At 38.5% G+C, this 15,167-nt stretch overlaps 1 pseudogene; it reads left to right on the top strand.

Moving 5' to 3' along the window:
- Positions 1-1,530: 1,530 nt before the first annotated feature.
- LOC127203094 (vomeronasal type-2 receptor 116-like) lies at positions 1,531-13,350 on the top strand (annotated as a pseudogene).
- Positions 13,351-15,167: the final 1,817 nt, after the last annotated feature.

The following is a 15,167-nucleotide window of genomic DNA, read 5'->3' as shown; positions in this document are numbered from 1 at the left end:
TTTCCCCAATTTAAAGAAATAGATGCCTATAAATATACAAGAGGCCTCAGAACACCAAACAGAGTAGACCAGAAAAGATAAAACTTCCACCACATAATTATCAAATTACTAAATGTACAGAACAAAGAAAAAGACCAAGTAACATATAATGGCAAACTTATCAGAATCACACTCAACTTTTCAGCATAGACCATAAAAGCCAGAAAAGCCTAGGCAGATGTTTTGCAAACCTGGAAAGTCCACAAATGCCAGTCCAGTCTACTATTCCCTGCAAAAATTTTAATAACCATAGATGGAGAAAACAAGATATTTCACAACAAGAACAAATTTAAATAGTACCTACCCGCAAATACAGCCATACAGAAGATACTAGAAGGAAAACTCCAACCGAAGGAGATCATAATGCTTTTTATTGTTGTTTCACCTGAATTTTGTTCACTTTGCTCATCCATCTTTCCTTAGGGGACTCTGTTTATTTTGAGGGCATCCTTTCATAACATATCACAATACACAGTACATTCATTGCCCTAAACTGGTGGCTAGGAAACAGATCCTTGCTTAGAATAGCTTTCCTCAGTATAGTAGGTGAAGGGATACACTGTGATGCCTGTGAATTATTATATAATTTTTTTCAGAACTGAAAAGGATTTCTCACACACTCTAGTGTTTTCAGAGCAGGGTGAGCAGTGGGCGAACACACTACTATAGACACAGCGATGCATCACAAGGCACCTCTACTCAAAGACTAATGCAAGATGAAAGAAAAGAGTAGAAGTGGAGTTCAAATCTCAGAATATAAAGAGGGGAACTTGATTTTTTTTTCTCTGAAATTAAGTAAATGAGGAGAGCATCAGGACCATGGGCTTTTCCAAAGTGAGAAATAAGCTGATTCTGCTGGGTGAAGGCATCATACTGTTTTGCAGATACAGATTTATGTATCATGAAAATTCTGAAGGACTCATAGTCAGTAGGAAGAGTTAATTCCACTGATTGACTTTGGTTTGGAAAAACATGTTCCATATATTTTTCCTGTGTGTGCATGGCATGGGCACTTTCAGCCCTTCTCCCAGTTCACCTGCCATGGCAACCTCTGATGTAGCTTGTTTTCATCAGCCAATGCTATAAAAAGTTTCTTACTTCAAACTCGGCCATAATTGCCCAACGAGAATGTTGATCCCTGAGCTCTTGCTGTCCATCTTCTTTGCTGAAATAATGGTGCCTGTGCCCAGAGAAGCAGATTCAAAACATATTTTCCAACTTGTTTTTAAGCAGAACACAGGGCCTCAGATGCAGAGCCTAAGGGAACAAAGAGTTTCAGAACTCTCCATGAAAGTGGAGGAAGTGCCAGGAAGAACTTGGGGTGATTATCGTAACTGCTGCACTCATTAACTAAGTTGAAGCACAAACACTTGGACTGAATATATTCCTGGTGGGCATTGTTAGAGCTGTATCTACCCAAACAAACACAGTTTTATAAAAGTAACTGTAACACACCATTCTCATGGCTGGGCATGTACTTGTGTTGATAGGATGTTCTGGGTTTTGACCTTTGGGCTCCTGTATACTCCCGAATTTTGTGCGTTCCTTTACTGACAATGAGTGCTATGTTACAATAAAGGATGGATTTTCCCATGAAGGAGATGTGACACTTGGTGCATTTTTCCCTCTTCATATTTACTACACAAGAAAGAACATTCCTGTTATAAAGGAAACACAGTATTACCAGGACGTTCTTATACAGTAAGTACAGTTATTCATTGTAATGGTTCAGAATTCTTGTAACATCAATGACATAAGAACTAAAATTGTTTTCCACAATCACTTTCCATTCTCAAGTATAGTCAAGTATATTATCAAATGTGTCTTCTTTCAAAGGAAAAGTGATCATTTTCATGTTATTCATTTTGCTTTCTATACATGATATCGGAACACCATGATTTTCATTTTTCATGCTTGTAATGCCAGATAATTTGAATATTTTGAGTGTTATGATGTCAGAGTATGGATAAGTTAGTGGTCCTTCTAGGGTTCTCTTCAAGTCCAATGTGATCTTGTGAGAAGACAGGATGCCACTGACTCAAAAGACTCCTAAGTGCCTAGAGTGTTGCTATAGTGATGAGTACTAGCTATGGTACATACAGCTGATTTCACAAGAGGTCTGTCACCATTAAATTTTGGGGACACATTATTCTTCACACATATACTTTTCTATCTATCTCATTTATTTGCATCTCAGTACTTCTTTGCTAATCCTTGTGCATTGTCAGATAGATTTTATAAATGTTTGTAGGTTTCATTGTTTTTCCTTATTTATATGGATGCACACGGTAATATGCCTTTTATGTGAGAATGGACACTTAAGACTTATTTTAGGTTCTCTGAAATATGCAAGGTTACGGAATAACAACAGAAAATTCTGATTTCCTTAGACAAATTAATAACAAATGTTCAAGTGTGTCTCTTTATAGAGGAAATAAAGTGTTCTGGTCCAGTACAGACATCCCATATCTCTAGGGATCAATTTAAAACTCCCTGAGATAAAGCAATAGAACTTGGAAATATATTAACACATGAAAAATTGGTAGAAAGATAATAGGAAAATATAGTTATGAAGGTGAAGTGTACTCTAAGTGACATTACTGTGTATTTCTTAAAACTTTAGTGAGGTGTAAAGTAAAAATTAAGGAACAGTGGAGGAAGAAATATGTTCAGATGTAAAAAAAAATCAGATATTTGATGGTGGTGACACATTTAAAATAATTGTTACACTAAGTCATAATTTGAAACTAGCATAGTGTAGATGCCCCCAAATACAAAATTTTATATCTAGATGCAATAATCTGTACTTCAGGGTAGTAATTCAAGGCAGATACAATTTCTTGAGGATCATATTTTATTTCAAGTAAGATCACAAATTTGTCTCATAGGCCTAGCAGAGTGGGAAGTTTGGATGCTGGGTGGAGCCCCTTTTAGTTCATCATAGCTGATGTCTCAGTTACTCTCCTTTCCTTTGCTCTTTACTCTCAGCAGCTCAGGCAGAGATGTACATCTGTATTTTCTCTATACCAAGCAACAAGCCCATATGTGAAAAGATCACACTTTCAGTTTCTCATGAGTGATGGATGCCTTTCTTGTCCTTGAGGAATGAAAGGATTGTGTTCTATAAGTGTTTTCTATAGCCAAAAATTACATCTAAGTAGTTCATGGAAGGAAAACAATGTTTTTACTATGGCATATTAACAATCTCTTAATCCCAAACATTTTTCTGAACATACACAAACGAATTTGTGCTACATTTTTCCTGGAATAAAAATACATTACCTCTTAACTCGATATTTTGGCCCTGTTTGAGTTTCTGTACTTACTTCTTTCAGTGATGGATCTCCTCGTTTTGTTTTTTTTTTTTTTTCCCCATGGTATTTCATCACAGCAATTGTAAGCATAATAAAGACACCAAATAAACCCTTTCTTCCCAAGTTCCCTCACTATGCCAAGCGAGATGTAGACAGGAAATATAAGTCATCCAGCTGAGTAACACCTTGATGTATCCATGTTTTCAAATTCAAGTTTGTAGTATCCAGAGTAATGCAGTCTTACCACCAAGTTCTGCAGGATCCAATCTTGTCCCTTCCTGATATATATTCTAGAGACTGTATAGGAAAAATCTATATGGTATTTGACTCTCTTAATATGACTCAGATCGTTATTCTAATTGGATACAAGGTGATAATGATGTACAGACTTGTGGTCTGGTTAATTTTGGAACATGGTGTTTTTGATTTGAGAATTCTTTATAATAGATTTTACATAAGATATTTGTATTGCTAGTGTCTGCATTCCTATTTTAGTCTTCGTAGCCTGTCACACTGCTGCTAAATATTGTGTTTTTCACTTTGCTCAGTACAATTGCATCCTTACTTACTTATTAGCTTTAAATTATGACATATGCAGCATCTTTTGTTTTGTTTTATTTCATGTAAGTTTCTAGACAAATTCATTAAGTTCAAAACAAACACAAGCTCAGAGCATGCAAATTGAAAGCCTCAGTAGCTTCCTGGAAAAGGGGTACGGAGGCGGGAAGGAAACATACAATGTTCTTTGAGCCATCATACACGTCAGATATGGCACACCACCACTTACTCAATGGGAAAAAGTTTTCAAAAAGGTGTAGGAAAGCACAAAGAATCAGAGATACAAACAATAACGAAGAAAAAACCCAAACCAGAACAAAATAAAAAGCAACGTGACTAAAATTCAGAAGTAACTAAACAAAAGATTAGGAGACACTGTGTGAAATAATGTGTACATCTTGGACTGACCCTAGATATCCTTCGCTGTCTTGCACTCAAGCTTTTGACATTCATGTAGCTGAACCTCCACTGAGACTCATATCCACATACATGATGTACACAGCTCATCAATATACAGAATGTTAAAAAATGGATATGGATTCATATAAATCAATCTCAGCAACTGAGAGAGAGGGAGAGTAAGAAATAGCCCCATGAATTGAAGGAAAGCCTGGTCTCCAAAAGTTTCTTTGAGGCCACTTTACTAAAAAATATAATAGAAATTACAGTTGTGGCAATACATGATTTGAATTAACTTTGTGCTGTTTTTGACATATGATATTATCACAAAAAACTGGTTGATTGGATCAGGATATAATGATGTTTCAAAACTGTGCAGGTTGAAGGGCCAAGGTACAGACACCAATTTTTCCGATGTTTTGTCAGAATATAATTCTTTATTCTTGGATAGTTTATTTTTCCACGTATAAAATATAAATAAAGTAATATAATAGCAAATTAAATTTACTGAGACCATAACTAATTAGTGTTAGTACTGTAGATCTTATGTAATCCTATTTAGTTAAAATGCCCATGCTAATTCAAGTCATTCGTGAGAAGATGTTAAAATAATTATTTTATAGGAACATTGGCATTTGAATTATAATAGCTATTTCACCAAATGTGAAGGTTTATGGTCTTTGTCTTCCTCCTGTATAACCTATGAAATCTGTGCAGGTATAAGTTTAAGAACTACCAGTTTGTTCTGGCCCTGGTGTTTGCCATTGAGGAGGTCAACAGAAACCCTCATCTTCTACCCAACACGACTCTGGGCTTTGATCTCTATAATGTTGCATCTTCTGAATTGAATATCCTCATTCCTCCCATTTTTTGGCTTACAAGGATGAGGCGACCCTTCCTTAATTACAGCTGTGTGAGGCAGATAATGTCACCTGTTGCAATCACAGGAACATCAATGACAGTATCTGCCCAAATAGGGAAACTGTTACAACTTTACAAAGTACCTCAGGTGAGGAGTCGGGTGTGGAAAGTAGGAGTCAAGCATCCTTTTTTTGTTGTTGTTGTTGTTTTTTTTTTTTTTTTTTGACATTATTGGATGTCTTAAAATGTTAAATAGGGACAATTAGAGAAATCACCTATAAAAGGAAAGTCTGATAGGACTTGATAGATTCTTATTTCCGGTACTTGAGATAGAAAGGGAAGAGAGGTAGATGAGGCCAGCTTGGTCACTGAATCTGGGTGCATGTCAGTAATTTTATTTTGGAAAATTCAGTACTGTTTTGTTTTTAAAATATGAGAAATCATGTTAATCCTGACTGTTTACACTTATTTATTCAGCACTGATATTGTGTTTGATGCCAGTGCTGCCAATGCTCTTCTTCTTGTTTCCATTTCCCCCCTACAGCTCACTTTTGGGCCATTTGATCCTGTCTTAAATGACCCAGATCAGTTTAAATTTCTCTACCAGATGGCCCCCAAAGACACATCTCTGCCACTTGCTATAGTTTCTTTGATGTTTCATTTTAAGTGGTCCTGGGTTGGTGTGATCCTCCCAGATGACCACAGAGGGACTCTGTTTCTCTCAGGGTTGAGAGAAGCTATGGAGAGTAAGGACATCTGCATAGCCTTTTTGAAAATGATCCCTGGCACCTGGAATTCATTTTCCAGTGCATTATGGAAAAATCTGGTGAATATTCAGGAATCATCAGCAAATGTAATAGTTATTTATGGGGACATTGCTTCTTTACAAGGTTTAATGCGACACATTCTGCAACTGTTAGTGACATGGAAAGTGTGGATCTTGAACTCTCGGTGGGATGTTGATAACAATTCAGATTATTTCATGGTAGAGTCGTTTCACGGGAGTCTCATGTTTTCACACCACCATGAAGAGATGGTTGACTTTACAAATTTTATTCAAACAGTTAATCCCTACAAGTATCCAGAAGACACTTACCTTCCCAAGTTTTGGTATTTGTTCTTCAAGTGCTCATTTTCTGAGGTTGATTGTCAACTTTTGGAGAACTGCCAACCCAATGCTTCCTTGGAGTTACTGCCCAGACACCTTTTTGACACATCTGTGAGTGAAGAGGGTTATAATATATATAATGCTGTTTATGCTGTGGCCTACAGTCTCCACGAGATGAATCTTCAAGAAGTAGAGATACAACCAAAAGCTAAAGGAGAAGGAATGGAATTTTCCCCCTGGCAGGTAATATCCTTTCTTATGTATTGTAATATCAGCAATGCGATATCTTATTATATATCTTTTTATTTTCTAAGGCATTCATTTTGGGCATCATAGCTTTTAGAATCTCTTTTCAATAAGGAAGAATGTACTCTTCAGAGCAGAGGTAGGAGCAGTAGATACTTGAGGGTGAAAATGCTTCTGAGCACTACTGCAGGGTTATGAGGGATCACTTTAAAATTAACATTTACACTTCATGGCCCTCATGTTAAGAATGGAAGGCCTAGATGTATTCCAAAAGATTCTAGGACTGGGTAGGTTTTCAAAGATCTTTAAATCAGCTGAATCCACATAACTTTCTGTGTTACTGACTTATCTGTATTTAGTTTAATGGTTTTTCTTTAAGAGAATGTGATTTTCAAATTTTATTGCATTTGAATGCAAGAATCCTTTATTTACTCAGCCACAGTTATACCTCTTTTAGAGAGTGTTTTCACTGTAATGGGCTAAAACCACTTAGATTCTTTGTAGTACTTATAAATGTTTTTAGTATTCCAGTTGTACTTCAACCTCTGTTCCAACATCTCTTTCAGTTCCTTCCTTTCCTCAAGAACACCCTACTGAACAATCACGTGAGAGGTCACATGGTAATGGATGGGAGAAAAAACTTAGATTCACAGTATGACATTTTCAACTTTTGGAATTTCCCAAAGGGCCTTGCATTAAATGTGAAAGTAGGAACCTTTTCTCCCTATACTTCTTTTGGACAACAGCTCTCTTTATCTGAGCAGATGATTCAATGGCCTACAAGGTTTACAGAGGTATGTAGAGGCTTACCTCTCTACTTTGACTGTTCATAAAAACAAAAGCAATTTTGAAGATGTAATGATCCTGGGATCTTCACAAAAGAAAAGTCAACACAGACTATTTTCTCATTCTCTGACTGGTCAATGGAAAAGTTTATTCTTATATTACATTGATGCTCACATATTTCTTTTGCTTTGTATTCATAATTTATTTAGTTATTCACTTTACATCTCAATCGTGGCTGCTCATTCCTCTCCTCTAAGTCCCTCCCCCCGTCCTTCCTTCATCTTCCCATGCCCCCTAACCTGCCCTTCAGAAAGGGAAAATCACACCCTAAAGATCTGGTACAACCCTTCAAGTCTCCTCAGGACTGTGTCCATCCTCTTACGCTGTGTCCTGGCAAGGAAGCCACACCAGAGAGAAGTGATTGAAAGGCATGCCACGGAGACCATATCAGAGACAGCCCCATCCTTTTTGTGGAAGACCCACGTGGAGTCTAAGCTTCCTATAGGTTATATACATATAGAAAGTCTCGGTCTAGTCCATGCCTTGTCCTTTGTTGGTGTTTCAGTCTTCTCAATTCTCTGTGGGCCTAGATTATTTGGGGCTGTTGTTCTTCATGTAGAATTTCTCTCCTCTTCTGTCTGTTCTATCTCACCTCAGTCTTTGAAAAGGCTCCCTTTGCTCTGCCCAAGGTTTGGCTGTGAGTCTTGGTTTACATTTCAATCTATTGCTAGGCAGATCCTTTCTGAGACAGCCATGCTAGGTTTCTGTATGCAACCACAGTAGAGCAACATCAATAGTGTTATGGATTTGCTCTCTCCCATGGAGTGGGTCTTAGGTTGGGCCAGAAATTACCTGGACACATATTTCTTATGAATAGAGTGTCTTAGGGTTTCTCACTGACTCAAAACAATGAAGTTTATTTTTTCACCCAGCCTAAGAAAATGTAAGGTGACATTTTTAGTTTGTCAGCCTCTGAAAAGGTAGGATAGCATGACAGGTATGTGTGTGTGTGTGTGTGTGTGTGTGTGTGTGTGTGTGTGTGTGTGTGTGTCTGTGTGTGTCTGTGTGTGTGTGTGTGTGTGTGTGTGTGTGTGTGTGTGTGTGTGTGTGTTATACTTGCTTTTCTACTTTAAGTAAATAGTCAACAAAATCCACTCACAGGAAGACAGGTTTGTCTTGGCTGACACTGTGACCATGTTGTATATCATGGTTAAAAAAAGTTTCAGGAGCCAGGGGAGGTGATGACATCATGTTCACAGACCAGAATCAGAGATCAAAGAATATGATTGTGTACTTTCTATCTCCTTTCCATATTTCCATGACAGTAAACAATGAAATACTGACCCCATTTTGTGATGCTCTTTTCCCCATTTCTTACAAACTTTCTATAAAATTCTGCATAGAAATGCCCAAAGATTTGTTTCCATGATGAATCCAAGACCTGTGAAGTAGTCAATCAACATTCTCAATTTCATTAATATAAAAGCTCTGCCTGGTGGCCAGTAAGTATAGAGATAGATTGAATCTGAAGTCATACCATGACCTTCTAGAACACTACTTTAACCACCTGTGCTTAACAGTGGCTTCATGTATTGGATTAATATTTAAACACGTTTGTGATGTAAGCCCCAAAGCTGCCAAAGTTATCAGTATCAAAAGATATTATTTTAATTGTAAGTGTAAGCATATCCAAAACCAACATTCAATTATACTCAGAAATACTCCATTTACTCAGATTTTTCGCAAAATCCCAAACATTTGCTAACAGCTTTCACTTCTCTTAGAATCCTCAGTCAGTGTGCAGTGAGAGCTGTAGACTTGGATTCCGGAAAGCTGCCCAGGAAGGCAAGGCTGCCTGCTGCTTTGATTGCATTCCTTGTGCAGAAAATGAGATTTCCAATGAGACAGGTAATTACAGGAGTACTGACAACTTTCTAACCCATCTACAGGAGTCAGCCATACCTAAGAAAATGGAATGAGACTGGAGAGAAGTAAGATTTACAGTGTTGTTGCATTGCAGCCATTGATTTCTCAAGAGATCCACCTTGTCCATGAATGAACAGACTGTTTCATTTCACCATGAGCACAGTGTGTTGAGCACCATGTTTTTTTTTTTTTTTGTATTTTCAAAGCATGCTCAGTCACATGTAGGATTCACTTAAAGTTTGGAATTCTCACATCTTGTTCATGATGACTGCCAACAAAAGATTTTTTTTCCTTCTTCTTTGTTTAATACAGCATTTGACTAGAGAGTTTGTTTGATATCTTCAGTACATGTATTTTATATCTTTCCTGATTAAGTTTCTTTTGTTTAACAGAAAATATATTAATTAATATAATTTGTCCTTTTTAAATCTTTCTCTCCCTTTTTTGTTTTTGTTTTTCTAATAATTTATTTATCTATTAATTCATGCATATTAGATCTCAATTGTTATTCCTTCCCTTGTATCCTCCCATTCCTCCCTCCCTCCTGCTTTCACCCTATTCCCCTCCCCTATGACTGTGACTGAGGGGGACCTCCTCCCTCTGTATATGCTCAGAGGGTATAAAGTCTCTTCTTGTTAGCCTACTATCCTTCTCCTGAGTGCCATCGGTCCTCCCCATCAAGGGGACCTGGTCAAACATGGGGCCCCAGAGTGTGTGATAGTCAGTCCCCACTCTTCACTCATCTTAGAGAATGACCTGTCCTTTGGCTAGATTTGGGTAGGGGTTCAATGTTTACTGCACGTATTGTCCTTGGTTGGTGCCACAATTTGTGCAGAACCCTTGGTTCCAGATCTGCCCATCATAATGTTCTACCAGTAGGTTTCTAGGACCCCCTGGATCCTTCTATTTCCCCATTCTCCCATGCTTCTGTCGCCCAGAGTCCCAAAAGTATGTCCTCACATCTATCCCACTTTCCTGGTAGGTTCAGACTTTCATGGGACATGTCCCTTGGGCTAGTGTCTAGTTACACGTGAGTATATACCATTTGAATCTTTCAGTTTGTGGGTTAACTCATTCATTATGATCATTTCTAGTTCAATCCATTTGTCCACAATTTTTGGGAATTCCTTGTTTTTTATTAATTTTTTATTTTTTATTGAAAAATAAAATCATTCATAGTACATCTCATTTGCTATCCCATTCCATGCATCCTTCCATTCCTCTCTCCCTCTCGCTTTCGCCCCATTCCCCTTCCCTATGGCTGTGACTGAGGGGGACTTCATCCCCCTGAATATGATGCTAGGGTATCAAGTCTCTCCTTGGTAGTCTGCTATCCTTCTCCTGAGTGCCATCGGGCCTCCCCGTCAAGGGGACATGGGCAAATATGGGGCACCGGAGATCATGTGAAAGTCAGTCCCCAGTCTCTACTTAACTGTGGAGAATGTCCTGTCCATTGGCTAGATGTAGGTAGGGGTTTGATGATGAGTGCACATATTGTCCTTGGTTGGTGCCATAGATTGAGCAGAACCCCTGGGCCCAGATCCCCCATCATAGTGTTCTTCTTGTAGGTTTCTAGGACTGTCTGGTTCCATCTATTTCCCTATCTCCTATATTTCTCTCACTAGGAGTCCCAATAGGATGTCTTCACCTCTATCCCATTTTCCTTGTAATTGAAGACTTTCATGAGACATTCCCCTTGGGATAGTGTCCAGCTATAAGTGAGTATATACCATTTGACTCTTTCTGCTTCCGGGTTGACTCACTCATTATGATCATTCCTAGTTCAATCCATTTGTCCACAATTTTTGGGAATTCCTTGTTTTTAATAGCCGAGTAGTATTCCATAGTGTAAATGTACCACAGTTTCTTTATTCATTCTTCTACTGAGGGGCACATAAGCTGTTTCCATGACCTGGATATTATGAATAAGGCTGCTATGAACATGGTTGAGCACATATCCTTGTTGTGTCCTGGAGCATCTTCTGGGTATATTCCGAGGAGTGGAATAGCTGAGTCTTGAGGATACCCTATTTCCTGTTTTCTGAGATATCATCAGATAGATTTCCAAAGTGGTTGTACTAGTTTGCATTCCCACCAACAATGAAGGAGTGTTCCTTTTTCTCCACATCCTCACCAGCATGTGGTGTCACTTGAATTTCTGATCTTAGCCCTTCTGATGGGTGTAAGATGGAATCTCAGAGTCATTTTGATTTGCATTTTTCTGATGACTAAAGACGTTGTCTCTCCCTTTTTTTGAACATGGACTTTTATCACACTATATAATCTGAATCAATTTTCCCCTCTCTCTGTCTCCCTAATCCTCCCCACATCCTCTCTGACCCATATCGACTGCCTATCTATCTCTCATTAGAAAATAACAGGAAAACAGGTCCAAGAAGCAAATGTTAAGAGTAGAATATTTGGGTATTCTTTTTTTTTAATTGTTTTTTTAAATTAATTTATTCTTGTTACATCTCAATGTTTATCCCATCCCTTGTATCCTCCCATTCCTCCCCCCCCATTTTCCCATTATTCCCCTCCCCTATGACTGTTCCTGAGGGGGATTTGGGTATTCTTTTTTAATATCTAGAAATATTTCAAGAATTCACTCCCTATAAGTGAAAACATGCTATATCTATATGTATCAATAAACTACTAGTGAATGACTTAAAATTCAAGGATGTAATTACATTTATTATTTCAAAATCATTCATATTTGAACCAAAGTAATGTACACAAAGAATTATATGTAAATAAGTAAATATGTGACCCTGCGCTTAGAACACCCTATAGGAAATGAATTTCAAATATTATTGTCTATATTGTAATACATTCACAGATAAATATATAAGTACGGAAGTTCCTGATTTTAATAAGGTGATGTTTGAGTGAAATCATCTTTTTACACTATTTTATTCTAACCTTATGATTTATAAAGTAGATGCAAATTTAGGAGAAGGATCCAAAGATAAGGAAAAAAACATTGGGTTGCTTTCATCTCTCTTAACATAGACAATGATGGCTGGATAGATTTGAAATTATTCACAGACTATTTAAAATTTTCTGAAATAACAAAGGGAGGTGAGTCAGAAAGTATTTAAATAAGCTAGGGTTGAATAACAACTTATTGGGAAAGAAAAGTTCTGAGGATTGACTCACAATCACCTTCATTTCTGAACAGATATGGATCAGTGTGTGAAGTGTCCAGAAAGTCACTATGCAAACTTGGAGAAGAACCACTGCCTCCAGAAATCCCTGAGCTTTTTGGCCTTTGATGACCCCTTAGGTATGGCTCTCACCCTCACAGCACTGTGTTTCTCTGTTCTCACAGCTGTGGTTCTTGCAGTCTTTGTAAAGCACAGAGACACACCCATTGTCAAGGCCAATAATCGGGCTCTCAGCTACACCCTGTTATTGACACTCATCGTCTGTTTCCTCAGTTCCTTGCTCTTCATTGGACAGCCCAACACAGCCTCGTGCATCCTGCAGGAGACAGCATTTGGAATTTTGTTCACTGTGGCTCTCTCCACAGTGTTGGCCAAAGCTATTACAGTGGTTATTGCATTCAGGGTGACTGCTCCAGCTAGAATGGTGAGGTGGCTAATGGTATCAAGGGCCCCTAATTTTATCATTCCCATATGCACTCTGATTGAACTTGTTCTCTGTGGGATCTGGCTGCTTACCTCTCCACCCTTCATTGATCAAGATGCTCATGCTGAACATGGTCACATCATCCTTCTGTGCAACAAGGGTTCAGCAGTCGCCTTCCACTCTGTCCTGGGGTACCTGTGCTTCTTGGCACTTGGGAGCTACACCATGGCCTTCCTGTCCAGGAATCTGCCTGATACATTCAATGAGGCCAAGTTTCTGTCATTCAGCATGCAGGTATTCTTCTGTGTTTGGGTCACCTTCCTCCCTGTGTACCACAGCACGAAGGGGAAAGTCATGGTGGCTATGGAAGTTTTCTCTATCTTGGCTTCCAGTTCAGCACTGCTTGGCTTGATATTTGTCCCCAAGTGCTACATTATTTTGTTAAGGCCAGATAAGAACTCCTGTGTTGACATCAGGCATAAAATACATTCAACAAGAAATAGTCATTTACGCTTTAGTTAAAATTAATATTAATCTATGTTAGTAAATTAAAGACAATGGTTGAAAGCAGTGCCACACCAGTCTATATGTGTTATTCAGGTATAATCAGATGAGTAAGAGCGTTCATAAGTCCTCATTCAGTTGTACTAAAGTCCCATTGCACTGGAACCATGACTGTTTTCATATTTAAAATCCATGTTCTACTTTCCTCTGTAATAGAATTTCACTATGTATACGTTGTTAGCCTTCAGCTCCTTAAGTATAACAGTGTGGAATAAACTCATGGATATTGGTCTTTCCCTGCCCACAAAGTGCTTTTACTTAAACTGTATCATCATGTTTAGACATGTTGTATTTATGTGATCCTTCATTGATTAAAACCCATTAAATTTCATGTAACTTACTTTGTTGACTGTAGAACAGCAGAAGATTCTGTCATGTTCTACTGTGTAAATTTAAAATTATGGCAGCAGATTGTTTCTCACGCATCAGTTTTACAGGTTCTTGGTTTTCAGTGATTTTGAGAAGAAATTTCACGATTCTGAAAGAATGTAGAATATGATATTTTCAAATTTAATTATTTTGTTAAATGCAGAAAAAAATGAAGTCTCTTATTTTGTAGTTCTACATTGGATACCTGATTTCTAACTAGTAGCTTTTAGATATACAGAGCTCAGAAGTGGGATGTGATTATTCAGGTAGTTCATAGTTCTTATGAGCTCAGTGCATTGAAGCAGAAGCAAACAGTGTGAAGAAAGATATTATGGAAGATTGATTTACTAAAATGCAACAGAAGAATTATATTGAGTGTTTATTCATCATTGTAATAAACTAAAATTATTTACTTTTATTTTCTATACTTTTATTGAATGCCTAAGATTTATATGTCATGCACCAAAATCCCTCTCCTCTTTCCATCCCCTCATATCCACCCTCTGCCCAGGCAACCTCTCCCCAGTAAAATAAAACAACCAACCAACCAAACAAGCAAACATCGAATCACAGAAACTGTAGGCGTCATGCAGCATAGCCGTTTGTCCACATATGTTTATTTTCAAGTGTTCATTGCTATGAATCATGGGTCTGATTTGAGTCCTACTCTATCATTACCGGATCCTCACTGAGACTCTGTGGGATATCCCGTTGTTGTCTTGTCAAGGAGATTCTTAATCTCTGAATCTACAGATCTGGATCCTTCATGTATTCCAGCAGGTCATCATCCATGGGGTAGATGTTCTGCTGAGGACAACTTAGAGGCCAGGAGCAGGGTCCTCAGGGCCTGTCCTGCTCTTCTTCTCCTGTGTTCTCAGGGCAGGGCCAGCACACCTGCCCCCATGTCATCAGGGCAGGGCTTGGTGTTGTCATGGCAGGACTGGCTCTCCTGTTCCCTACTCCTCAGTGCAGGGTCCACTCTCCCAATCTGGTGTCATCATGGCAGGGTCTGCTCTCCCACTCCCGTGTTCTCAGAGCAGGACTGCCTTTCTTGCTCCTGTATCATTACAGCAGGCCCAACTCTCATGCTCAGGTTCAATTTGACAGAGTTATGATGGTCATCATGGCATGGATGGCCTCCTACTCCTGTGGGTACTGGATCTTGTGGGCTATGAAGCAAGTGGAGGCTCATCAAAGTCTTTGTTCCCCTACCATCTGATTAAAGCCTATCAGGTCTCTTTAGTACAACCTGTATCCTCTTCCTTTATGGCCTAGCAAGGCTGCCATACCAGAGGAAGTGATCAAACATTGGTCACCAGGGTCCATCTCAGAAATAGCCTCTGTACCTGTTACTAGGGAAGCCTCATAGAGACAGATCTGGCCATTGGCTACATCTGAGCAGGGTT

Source organism: Acomys russatus, chromosome 19, assembly GCF_903995435.1.
Source record: "Acomys russatus chromosome 19, mAcoRus1.1, whole genome shotgun sequence".
Classification (NCBI taxonomy): domain Eukaryota; kingdom Metazoa; phylum Chordata; class Mammalia; order Rodentia; family Muridae; genus Acomys; species Acomys russatus.
Note: the sequence above shows the minus strand (reverse complement) of the source record. Positions and strands in the feature narration are given on the sequence as shown.